Source organism: Camellia sinensis, chromosome 8, assembly GCF_055761805.1.
Source record: "Camellia sinensis isolate YWXY chromosome 8, ASM5576180v1, whole genome shotgun sequence".
In the NCBI taxonomy this organism is placed as follows: domain Eukaryota; kingdom Viridiplantae; phylum Streptophyta; class Magnoliopsida; order Ericales; family Theaceae; genus Camellia; species Camellia sinensis.
Genome location: NC_138968.1, coordinates 135562459 through 135576211, shown reverse-complemented (window position 1 = coordinate 135576211; position 13753 = coordinate 135562459). Strand labels below are relative to the sequence as shown.

Sequence of the window (13753 nt, the reverse complement as noted above, 5' to 3'; positions counted from 1 at the left end):
GCAAAGTATAATTTACCCTATATTTTTAGCAACGAAAATTGGACATTAGTGATGAATTATTATCATTTTCGAACCAAATTTTTTGTCTTAAAAAATAAATTATCTTGAGACCAAATTATTTTGTCCCTAAAAGTCTATTTATTAGTGACATTTTCAAAATTTTGTCACTAAAAGCCTTGTTTTTTATTTTTTAGGACAACATTTTAGCGGCTACCCTCACAACGATAGAAATCGGTTCCTAAATATCTTCTATAACAAAATTTTTACTTTTAAAGATCAAAAACGGTTTCTGAAACTCTAACATATTGTAGTGGACAAATGCACATGACATCAAACAAATATATCTACGACAATAATTGCTAAACATATATATACATTCATCAAGAAAAGTGTAACAACAAAATATTATTGCTTAAGCAATCTGCAAAAAATTGTTCGTTGAAGTCTCATTTCCTTACCTCGGTCCAGACAGGGCTGATGGAAACAATAGAGTAGTAGTAGGACCAGTGGTATACTCTTGTTGACCTGTAGCTGCAATTGATCTTGGTATCACCGGAATTGTGAAGTTATAATCCAAGTTGTTTTCAACATCAATGGAACCCTCCAAGACCTTAACCACCACTGACATGGAAGGCCTCCTCGAAAAATCACTTTGTAGACACCACACAGCAACCCTCATCATCTCAACAACTTCTGCTCGATTTGTCTGCATGTCATCATTGTATTTATCAACAATATCCCGAAGTCGTTCCTCTTCTGCTTTCCTCTTAAATAGACTTAGCAAATGCATATCTTCCTTAGGCTGAGATCTATCCAAATTTTTGCACCCACATAACATTTCAAAAACCACGACACCAAAGCTATAGACATCTACTTTCTCAGCGATAATTGAGTTCAACCATTCGGGAGCCAAATAGCCTAGTGTTCCCCTCATCATTGTTTCAACTTGGCTTTGGTCTTTATCAATTAGTTTTGACAATCCGAAATCAGAAATGTTTGCATTGAAGTATTCATCTAAAAGGATGTTCTGGGGTTTGACATCCAAGTGAAATATCTTTTGCCTACATTCATCATGAAGATAGGTTAGTCCCTTGGCTATATCCAGAATAATGTTCCTTCTGGATTGCCATCCAAGAGTGAGCTCTTGGTGCCTTCGGAAGATCCATGTATCCAAGGATCCATTGGACATGTACTCGTAAACTAAAAGCCTATATGATTTTTCAGCACAAAATCCAATTAATCTCACCAAATTGACCTGATGAATGCTGCCTATTGTTTCAACTTCAGCTAAAAATGACTTCTTAACCTGACCAAAACCATTGAGACGCTTCACCGCTACTTTGGTTCCATTGCTTAATGTCCCTTGAAACACTGACGCAAATCCTTCTTCCCCGAGCTTATCATTGAAATTGCTTGTCATGGCTCTCAATTCTTCGTAAGAAAATCTGGTAGGTCTCCCTGGCACTTGATCAACAAAGAACTCATCAAAATCCTCGGACTCTTGTTTCTTTTTGAAATAGAAAATGCAAGAGGCAACCACAAAAAATACAACAAAAAAAGCTCCAAGATTGAAACCCAGTATGATCTTGACTAGCCCTGATTTCTTTTGAGAAGAATTTATTGTTGACGGAATAGGATTCTGTACTATAAGAAATACAGCAACATTCTCATACGTTGTTCCCTTGTTACTTATAAGAGAAAAGACTTCAGACAATAATAAGCAACCTTACCTTGAATCATTGGCCAAAGTATGTACAAGAAGAGCTAGTTTGCATGAACAGTTTTTCAAGCAACTCGTCTTGCAATCCTCTAATGCTAATTTTTCATCCAAGTATTCGTAGAAGCTAAAGTAAGAGTAACTAGTATTCTTAAGCTCCAAAAGGGTGTGATATTGAGAATAGTCACAAGAAATGGGTGTAACAAGGGAACATCCAAGGTTGGGTTGCCCATAACTTATTCGCCTGAAAGTACTATTGCCGATGGCTCCCAGAAGACAACTACACTATCTATTTGAAAAACAGATGCCGTAATTGTCACACACCATGGGATAACCGCAGTTATCAATATCTGATGTCATCAGATCAGCCACCTCAGTCCAATTGTATCCTCGCCACTCATAAGCCTTCAAATGCCCATCAAGATTCAACCTTATGAACTGAGGTGACCATGATGATGCAACAGGGATTTTCTGCCCCAAGCCCAAAAAGCATTCATTCTTGAATTTAACATAATTCACATGTAAAAATAAATAGGCTTGGAAATAGGGCAAGGGTGGATTGGATTCCACATAAGCTGACAGATAGTAAAAATCCGGATCAGATCTGTTAGAAATTGGGCGCCCATGTGGCATGACTCTTTGAACCTTTTAAACCTAAACCTTTTGAACCTTATCCGTGTAAGTTTGAATTTGAATTCAAAACTTATTTGGATAATCATTCAGGATATCTATATCTATCATATCAATAGATATGGATAGATGGATAGATAGATATTGGTTGATATATATTTAATAATATATATTTGATATGATGGGAGATACGCATATCAAATACGTTATGTGGTTTTTACCCATAACCTTTTTTCCCAGACTCTCTCTCTAGCTCTGTCCCATGAAGAGAACGATCCAGCCTTTGCACTGTGACTTGTGGGGGTAATACTCATTTTGTAGTATCACTCCACTGTTGGGTTGGTTATTCACATTCTGGAAACACGTGATTTACCCATGAGATTCTTCGTGTCAGACTCTGCTAAAAGGTATGATTCCGAAATTTTTCCCGCTGTGTTATAATACTTTGATTTACAAGATCGAAGAGCAAGAGAAAACAAACCTTGAGTCCAGTTTGATGCTGATGTGCTGGAGGTGAGCTTCTGCCCAAGAACCAAACCCGCCAACAAGTAAGGAGTCAGTTGGGTGATCGAAAGACTGCCAAACCATTGCATTGTTTCGATCAAAGAGGACGAGATTTCCATCTTGAGTCAAGTTTAAGCCTAAAACAGAGTAATTTCCTCCGCCAGTCACTACAAGAATTAACACTTTTACCGACCAAAAAATTGGTCGCTAAAAGCCTATTTTTGGTCGGCAAAAGTAATCTGCGACCAATTTTTTTGGTCGCTACTTTGGTCGCCAATTGAGGGTCGGCAAAATAATTCGCGACCAAAATTTTGGTTGGTCGCGAATAGTCGGATTTGCCGACTAAATTTTTGGTCGCTAAATATATCATTACCGCGACTAATTCATTTAGTCGCTAAAACACTTTGGTCGCGAAAAGTGATATTTTCCCGACCAAATATCTTAGTCGCCAATTGACACATTTCGCGACCAAAAAGTTTGGTCGCCAATTATTACATTCAACGACCAAAAAGTTTGGTCGCCAATTGTGACATTTCACGACCAAAAAATTTGGTCGCCAATAGTCAACGAATCGCCGACTAACAATTTAGTCGCCAAAAGGTAAGGAATTGCCGACCAATAATTTTAGTCGCAAAAGTGTAGAATTTGCCGACCAATTTTGTAGTCGCCAAATCTCTATTTTTTTATTTTTTTTTTAGAACATTCAATTTTTGTTTTTAAACATTCAATCCAATATCGAACAAAATTCATTCAACCCAACCACAATTAAGGAACAATAACATGTAAAAAATTAAAAATTGCTCATAGTTTCGGTACCACAATTGAAGAACAAAATTCATGACACACAACCAAAGAATTTAACTAAGAAGAAAACTTGAGAATTTAACTTGTATACAAGAGCAATAGTACGTACAATATGTGATTTGGCAAAAACAATCACTAAAAATTCAATCTCAAACTACACTTTGCTCTCACCAAAAATTATAAGAACAAAGAAATCAAAGAAAATAACAAGGTATGAGACTATTGGAACAGTTCTTCAACTCTTTCTGTAGTACGCTCATACCACAATGACATCCTATTGCAATTTCATCCAATCTGAACGAGCATACTTAGGATTCAAGCCCAACAACCTGCAGTCTTCATCACTTATACCCTTCAGGACATTTAAAACCTGTAAAAATGTCATATAATGCTCCCCCTTGTAAGTCTTGATCAGCTAGAAATTGACAAGAACAAAACATACACGCACAGAATTTGGGACAGAAAATGCATTCTGTTAGTTACCCAAGCAACACACTTCTTCCCCCAGCACCTTACCACAAAGTAGGCTAAGAGAAATATTTTACCAGTCAGCGGTTATGATTCTTTTATTCAGTTGCATGAAGATCCTCCTTACAGAATGCTCCACTTCATAGATAATATATAATACCAACTGTCATAGACATAAGAAGAAGAATAAGAAGAATAAGGTGCTGATAGAAGTCTAAGCGCATTCTTGTGACTATTAAGGAAGGGAGGCTGCAACAGATTCAAATAACCAGAAAGCATCTGATCCTTTCAAGTGGGCTCAATGTTTCATAAATCAAAACAAATTGGCTCACAGGAAGTTCACAAATTGACATCAATAAAATTGTAGCTGTCGTCTTTTGGCAATTAAGATTTGATAAAATAAAAAATAATAATAATAATATTAATACAAATTAGCTATCCATTTCTGATTGGGCATTATTACTTCGTAACAAACAGCATTAATCTGGGATTACAATTATGTTCGGAGTTGGATTCCATACCATACCCTTTACTTCTTTCCTACTCTTCTCCGAGTAAATACAAGAGCTTCACAGACAATACCCCTTATTATTAACAGAGTGCAATCATAGAACTAACTATAGGATCCGGAAGAACTTACATAGAAAGGAATATAAGTTTGTTTGCCATTAACAAGCCCACTTGTGTAGCCTGTGTACCCGGCCATAGCTCCATGAACAGCACTCTGAGCAATGAGTGTACAATACACATTGTCAGCTGCATTGCTTGCAATAGCCCGGATCATGTATGTAGGATTTGTCAGAAAAATTGATCAGGTCCAAATCTTGTTATTTCCCTTCGCAGCACTCTGTTTGATAATTTCTCCAAGTTCAGTTCAAGAAGAAACATAAGACAAACAAGAACGGGAAGTGAGAGGTTACTGACCTGTATATTTAAGAGTAAGAACCATCTTATTTCGTTTTGCAAAATGTTCCTACAAAACAGGAAAGAACTAGTAAGCGACAGCACGAACCTGTTATATTATCACTTGGGAATGCTCATCTTATAGAAAACAAAGAAATCACAAAATATCATAAACTAAATTCATCAATGAATTATCCATTTCCATTAGATAGCCATGTAATTTTACACTTGTTGTCATGAAGAACATCTGCATGTTTACAAATTGAGAACGTAAATTGAGAGGTATAAGATGCGAAGTTTAGGAAAAATAAAACAGGGGAATAGTTTTCCCCCCCCCCCCCCCCTCTTTTTGACTAGACAGATTCTCAGTCAGAGGATTAAAACTAGGAAAATTAAAGATCAACAAGCAGCATCACTAGTCCAGAAGAAGAAACTGGAGACTAGAAAAAGATAATACATTAATAGACTTCCAAATAGCCTCTGCATAAAAGAAGATAGTTCCAAAAGAATACGTAATGAACTTAAAAAAGTTGTTTACATTATGCGGCCCAATAATGGTGCCTGTCCATGAACGCATGTAGATGTCATCTCCATCATCCATTCCATAACTCACATGTACCAAGCTTTTTTATTTATGTTTTCTGTCTAACAACTATAATAGTACCAAACTACCATAGCCACCAAAGGTGGAATTTTGCAATCCCAGGACACAACCACCAAACAAGATACAACACACAAAAAGGCAACAAGCATCTAAAGAAGCCAAAATAAATCACAAGGAACTACAGCCCTCAGCATTTATTTCCCAATGCCTTCTCACACATCTATTGGACGTATAATCCTGTCAATGTGGGAATACACAAACAAGCAAAGCCCCATGGGCAATAACGCTCCAACTGTTCACTCAGTGCAATAATTTTCATTTATTATGGCAATGTTATTGTTCTCTGCAAGCCAGGATTTTTGAGGAGGAGGAGCCTGATAGGAGTTTTAAACGCTTCTTAAACAGCACTCATATTGCAAAAGGTGGAGCAGGAGATACCAGGGACTTCATTCTAAGTAGTTTGATGGGATTTGTTTAAAAAACATTGGTCCAAATGCTAGCTTTAAGATCAGGGACACAGGTAGAGGGTGATACAGTAACAGATTCTCAAAATGAGTCCATTGAAGACAACCAAACTTTGTAAATGGCTCTAGTGGCTGATAAGTATGTGGATTCTAGCATTTAAGATAAAATGTCTGGACATTGAGAATGCATACAACCATGTGTTTTCCTTATCTTGATCACTCATTGGGTTCAACTTGCAAGGCCAAACCTGTTCAAGACTCAGTGGGATAGAGTATGGTTTTAAATTGTGATCGTAGACCCCATTGGTAGTATCTGTGTGCTGTTATGTAATATCAGCCATACCCATGCACTATAACAAAAATGATGGTGCTACATGCACCAATTAGTGTGCTAATTAGTGTACCAACACTAGTTATGACATTATTATTGACCCCACTCATTAATCACATTACAAATCCCAAAAACCTTTTAAATTATGTCACATCATCAATTGGTACACTATTTAGTACATATAGCATTATTATAACAAAAATTATCAAAAATAACATAACATAACATAAAGTGTGAATTGATGCTGAAACATCTGCTACCATGGCAAATGATCACCTAGCATCTGGCTGACCTACCATAGGTTTCCAAGATAGAGCAGTTGTCAGACACCATCATACCATGGCTATTGTCTTTATGTTTTGAAACATTGCTTCTTTGTTAAACTTACCACTGACTGACACGGTCTTTCATAAAAATAGAAAATAACCAATTAAAAGGCAAAAAAAAAAAAAATATATATATATATATATATAGTGTTAAATACAGTTTGCTTAAAACATACCATCAGGTGAAAAATCTCTTAGAGGCACTGTGATCTGACTCCTTTCTTCTGATCCAGATAAGGTACCTGCAGCATCTCCATCTTCTATATCCATATCTACCTGAAAGATTTGACATGAGAAACCAACAGACTAGTAATAACATCTACAAAAATTATGAACTCCAAGGGGTTAAAAAAAAAGTTACAAACTACTGTTAGATTAAAATTCGACATCGTTAACTTGGTAAATGCATAATAAGAAATTCTCGAGGAAGAAATTAATAATTTTATTTCTGTTCTCTGTTTCCTCCCATTCATAGTACACTCTAGTCTTCTCTTTTCAATAGTTTAAATATTTCCACTGGATAAGAGACACTTCCCCGTATTGATGGTCTGCTGGAATCATAGCATGAAAAACATGTCCACATCTAACACCAGTTTAGACAATAATAACAAGACAAGACACTGCTTTTATTACTCTGACAATGTCCACAAGAACAAAGTGTATCTCGCCTCTTCATTACAAACTGAAGTGTGAATTCAGCTATAGAGTTCCTACTTATCTCATTACTTTCACTACTCACGATAGCAATGTCAATTTGGTCGAACATTGCAAAGATACCACCATATTCAAAATGCCACTTCCTGTGTTAAACATATGTAGTTGCGGAATGTATGATAATCACAGGTTACCCCCCCATAAATTTGGTCCCAAAAAAAATGGTGAAACTGACATGAATAATATAATTAATGAGCTTCAATTTAGAGTATTAAAAATTACGACAACCTATTCATGTTAATAATTAACTATGTGGGGAAGAAACAGAGAAAAGTCTGCCCAATGTAGAATTTTACCCATAGTGTCTCACTCAAACATATGAGCAGCAAGAATTTTGAAGATAATTATTAAAATAAATTACATTGACACCCCCTGAGGTTTCTAACAAATACAGGGTAACCCTGAACCAAACCAAAAATTACACTAACATCCCTTGTCAAGGTTGTCGATTGACGGGCATTAAAACTTAACCTCTATCCAAGATACATATGCATCTGATCAAATAACATAAAGAGAATCTCAATAAATTTATCAGGCTGCCTAATGTGAAGTTAATCTGGTGTTTGCCCAAGCAACATACGACAACTTAGAATCAAATGTTTTATATTTTATTTAGCAAAAACAAAAACTACCTGATAATAGTATTGGTCATTAATTTTGGTCTATCACATCTCCTAAATTTAGCCCCTTTTTTCTTGTTGGTTTGATAAAGTGTGATACATTTGTATATTATTACCATATTTTTATTTGATTTTTTTATGAGGATATGAATTAAGATGCATACACAACTTAATTTTTATTTTTTATGCGAACCTAATAAATTTTACATTGTACTTAGGATGTTACATTTTATTATTAAAGACATAATTGTCTTGTCATTTTTATCTAATTGAGGGCATTCTTATATCTTATAAGTTATATAACATTGGCTTAATAACCTTGAGGTTATGGGTTTAAGTCTCGGAGCAATCACTTTGTGCACTATGTCAAAGGTTAGGTGTATACCCAATCTTTTTTTTTTTTTTTTTTGATAAATAAGGTGTGTACCCAATCTTTCTCCTCCCAAAGACACATAAATGTGTATTAATTGGGACTCTTTTTTTTCATATCTTATAAGTTATATGTAATAAGAGCATTGTTTTATATTTTAAAATATCAAATTGCTGACAACACCATCTTTAGTTATGTTTTTTTTTAATGTTTAGTTACCATAAGGGGTGTTCTCGTATATTATTAGGAAAAGTAAAGGGTGATTGTAATTGCCCTTGAGATTTGCCTAAAATACTAATCGCCTCCTGAGGTTTGCTGACAACACTGAGGTTGAGCTCAACAGTGAAACCTACAAGTAGAAAGGAGGATCACAGAAATAACAATAAAAAAAAATGAAAAAAAAATATATCATTTACACCAAAAATGATAATTGTGCAAAAGACTCATCTTAATTCTATAAATGAAGAACAAGGATCTGGTGAATCAAATTAATTCATAGAAAATCATATCAAGGAGATAACATAGCCATAGCTTTAAAAGAGGAGAGAAAGGGTTTGTTTGGCATAATTCAAAATTAAACCGGAAACTTTTGACAGCTAATAGAAATTGAAAATCTATGGATTAAATTTTTTTGTTAAGATTTAATATAAAATCAGTTTCATTAGGTGTATTAAGCATTTAGTGATTAGTCAAATTCAAACCCCCTTCTAAGATGACATAGATTTAAGTGGCAGCTGATCATTGCCCATCAAAGACACATAACCTCATAGACTCATTGAAAGTTTTAGACAACATCCCTTAATATAGTTTACCCAACAACTTCTATGCATCCTCTTCTAAGGAAGATGTCAACTAAAAAGACAAAATATGCAGGATAAAAAACTAGACATATAATGTAAAATGATAATCAGGCATTGGATTGTGCTTCAAGATATCTACATCAGACCTCACCTTGGAGGCATCAGACAGAGTGTAGTCTAAGGCCAACAATATACCCAAAAACTTCTGCGTCAAACATCATTATTTCTTATAAACTACAACATGTACATGCTATATTATTAATTTATTGTCTTTAGTGCACCCATTTCACTGCATAGAATTATAAATTCTTATTGAGCCAAAGAATACTAAGTGTCATAGGCATCAATATAGCCAATTCAGGATAAACATTCCCTACACATGTGAATTATAATTTATATCAGTGCTCAAATTTACAAGCCTTTTCCTAGTTACATGTCAATAATACCAAATTAAAAACCTCACCTTTTCCTTCTCAAACACCTCAGATGAAGCATCAGGTGGAACTAAAGGCCAAACTGCGGGCTTAGGCCAAGGTAGCATGCTGAGTGAAGCACTGCACAAAAGAAAAATATATTAGAGAGAGAGTTGGAGGACCACAGTGCAACATCAAAGGAACTCTTTGGCAATGCTAACTACTACTTTCAAATAGGATTGGTATGCTAAAAAGTTGTGTTTCTACCTATTGACAGGACTTCTTTCTATATCTGAACCAATTAAATATGCAAGCCTCATGAACTGCAACATGGGGAATTACATTGCAATAAGCAATAATTATGGGATAATTCATCGAATAATTTGTCCACAACCAAATATTTACATCATAAATGGGATAATTCATCGAATAATTTATTAAAATTCTTTAAACAATCATCCAACAAAAAATTCAGCAAAACCCAAATCAGATTCCCAAAATTGGAATTGAAACAAGAACGATCTGCAACAAAGGATCTAAACCCAAAAATACCAATTGATCGATCAAAACAAAAGAGACCCATTACAGATTATGAGTTTCAATAGTGATCAGAACCTTTGAACGAGTATTATAAAGAACAAATCAAAATCACGCGGAGAAAAGAGACAAAGAGGGAGAAAAGAGACAAATCAAAATCACCGTGTCACCGCCGGCTACGAAAGGGAGCGAAGCAGCACCGTGCTAGCGAGAGCGAACAGAACACAAAGTCGTGAGCGAATTTGGGGAATGAGAGATTGAATTCAATGCTTTTGATCTCTGAGACTCGCCATTGAAAGGTCGTGTGAGTTGAAGAGACATGGATTGGCAATGAATCGGACGGTGTAGACGACAAATGAAGAGTGTTGTTGTTGTTACAGATAAAGTTGACTCCATTGGAACAGAGCTTCAATTAAAATTCAATTCACAACATCAACTCCATTGGAACAGAGCTTACAGTGCTTCGCCTCTGCTCAGCAGCAACAGCCAACGCAAAGGCAATGACATCGAAGACGAAGACCGCAATCAGTAAGATCTTTGATGTCATTACAATGGAGTTCATCCTCTTCACACACGCCACAGATCTAGATCTGTACCTTTGCTTACTCTCTCTACTATGCGTTTTCTCTCTCTACATATAGATATAGATATAGATATAGAGAGAGAGATAGACTGGAGTGTTGGTGAAGCAAAGAAGTCTGAGATATATATCTACTGAAGCATGTAGATCTTAACTGATCTGCAATGGAGCTCAAGATGGACAGAGCGAAGACCTACGATGGAGCTTGCGAGAGAGAAGCTTGCGAGAGATAGACTGGAGTTTTTACAGCTACGATGGAGCTTGCGAGATGGACAGGGCTTTTTTTTAATTTTTTTTTCTATTTTCCTAGTGCAAAAATTTCAATTCCCGCCACACGTTTCAAAATTCCCTCCCAAATTTTTGGCAACCAAAATATCAGATTAGTTGCAGAAAATGTACCCTTTGCCGACAAATTTTTTTAGTTGCCAAATCTCAATCAACGGCGACTAAAATATTAGTCGCTAAAAGTGCTAATTTGGCGACTAATTTTTTTTGGTTGCTGAAAATAAGTTTTTGGCGACCAAAATTTTGGTCGCCAAAAAATATGTGACCTTTCGCGACCAAATTTATAGTTGGTCGGCAAAAGCATACCACTTTCTGCGACCAACTTATTTTTTGGTCGCCAAAATATAACCTTCTGCGACCAATAATATTTGGTCACCAAAAATAATGATCATTCGTGACTAATTAATATTTGGTCGCCAAATGTCATTTTTTTGCGACAAAAATTTTTTTGGTCGGCAAAAGTGGTCGCCAATTGTGTAAATTCTTGTAGTGAGTGTATGTAGACCAGACACAAGTGCCATCGGAGTCTGCCAAAGTCAAGTTTCCATCCTGAGTGAATTGCAAGGTTGCGTTAAGTTTTACAGGATGGTTTCTATTAGCCGACCAAACTAGTTGCGGGGCATCTTCTATTTTTTTTTGTTTAAGGGAAGTTTGTTTTTGGACACCAACTATGCAGGCAGTGTATGCAAAATCGCAGCAGAAGACGAGAGAAAAAAGCGATTGAAGGCCTCTTCGACGTAGGATTGGTCTCCATACAAAGTTCGAAGCTTCGAGGACCGGTGGGGGATCGTTAATGGTCCATGAAGTGGGCACAGTGGCAATTGGATAATCCATATGCTGGGCATTCACCAAGTAGAAGGAGGAGGAACACATGAGAGATGTTAAAACCAGAACAATAGCACAACACAAACAACTCCTCGGTTGATCATCCATTACAGCTTTTGCTTATTAGAATGATAGACATATACAATGGGGACCTCCTTGGAGGTGTAGTTAGAACATATATACTTATGAATTTCTGTAGCTAAAAAAAAAAAAAACTCTAAGGAAAGAGATAAAGCAAGTTCAAGTGCTTTTGGAATGATATCCACCCCACATATTGGGTCGGTAAAGAACAAGATGTGGAAAAGTATATGAAAATGCTATGCACTATAAAATTTTGTCTCGAATTTTACTCCGAAAGTTAGATGAATGGCGTAGATACCTAGAATAATTATGGTCTGTAGATATATTTTAATTTTTTAAATTTTTTTCTGAGTTATAATCAATGTTTTTTATTTTAATTTTTTAGATTCAATTTTTTGCAAATTGAGTTTTTTTTGTTTTTCATATTTTTTTTATTTTTAGTGAATATTTTAAAAATTTTAAGTAATTTTTTTATTTTTTTAGATACACCGTACTTAGATATATCTAAAAAGTAAAATATTTGTAAACAAATATTTTTAAAAATCAATAAATACACGAGAATATGAAAAATATATTGAATTCTCGTTTTTTTTTTTATATTTTTGGTATTTAGTAAATTTTCTATAAAAAAATCACTAATATTATACTTTTTAAGTGTATTTATGTTAAGTATATTTAAAAAAAAATTAAAAAATGCTTAGAAATATTTTTAAAAATTTAGTACAAACAAAAAAAAATATGAAAATTAAAAAAAATTAATCTTCTGAAAAGTAAATTTTAGAAATCAAAACCAGAGAATGAATATTATTGAAAAGTATATATATTTTCTTCACCAATTTTAGTTTGTGCTTGAGATATTTCCTTCCTACTAATCATTGGTAACACGCTTTTCGAGTCAATGTTGTGTGTCTACCACATAATTTAGTTTTTCTTGCATATTCGGATTAATTACATTAAAATACCCTCAACTAATATCACTTTACTTTATTTATTTATAAATTCTTATTGACCAACTCAATTATAAAAATCGTACAAATACCTTCTTTTTCGAAGTGGTTTGGAGGAAATTTGGAGAGAAAATAATACATTTTTATAATTGAAAGTGTCAAAATATACAAGTTTATTATAAATGAGAAAGATAAAATGGCATTCGCTAAAGAATTTTAATATAATTAACCTAATTAAGAAACAAACAAACATTATTCTCTCATCTACTGAAAACGGAATTTTGCAAACGCTACCATAACATTTTATAGGAGATATTATTCATTACTCTAAAGACTAATACTAATGCTTGATTTTATTCCAGGTTTAAATTGGAATTCAGTTGTCCTCTGTTAAAGTAAAAATGTAAAAACATTGACTCTAGTATAATTAACCCCGAAGTCAATCTATTATGTTCTTTGCTGTTATTTATAAGTTCAGCTATTAACTAGTTATATAAACAACTAAAATTTATATGCATTTTAAAATTCAATTAATCTAACCAAACAAAGTAAACAGTTTTATTTATTTTTTAATTTTTCTTTCCTATCTTTTTCCTTTCGTAAAAATATCTTTTACATTCCATATATCAAACATCTCATTCGAAAATTCCATATATTAAAATACCTTTTACTTGTTGTATAATTAAAACATCTCATTCAAAAATTCTAGCCTTCGAGTATAGCATTTAACCCTACTTCAATTTTATCAATAGAATATCATGAGCAAAATACATAGAAACCTCCACAAATCCCTCAAATCCAAGATCCAAAACAACATTTAGGACAAAAGG

At 34.4% G+C, this 13753-nt stretch overlaps 1 long non-coding RNA gene and 1 pseudogene across 1 annotated transcript; both read right to left on the bottom strand.

Annotated features, from left to right (window-relative positions):
* Window positions 1–345: 345 nt before the first annotated feature.
* LOC114307292 (G-type lectin S-receptor-like serine/threonine-protein kinase SD2-5) lies at window positions 346–12003 on the bottom strand (annotated as a pseudogene).
* On the bottom strand, window positions 4024–8821 carry LOC145797135 (uncharacterized). The gene is made up of 3 exons (XR_014338259.1): window positions 5565–8821; window positions 5048–5096; window positions 4024–4970 (listed from the first exon to the last, which is right to left on the bottom strand). It is a non-coding gene; the product is annotated as an uncharacterized LOC145797135 (long non-coding RNA).
* Window positions 12004–13753: the final 1750 nt, after the last annotated feature.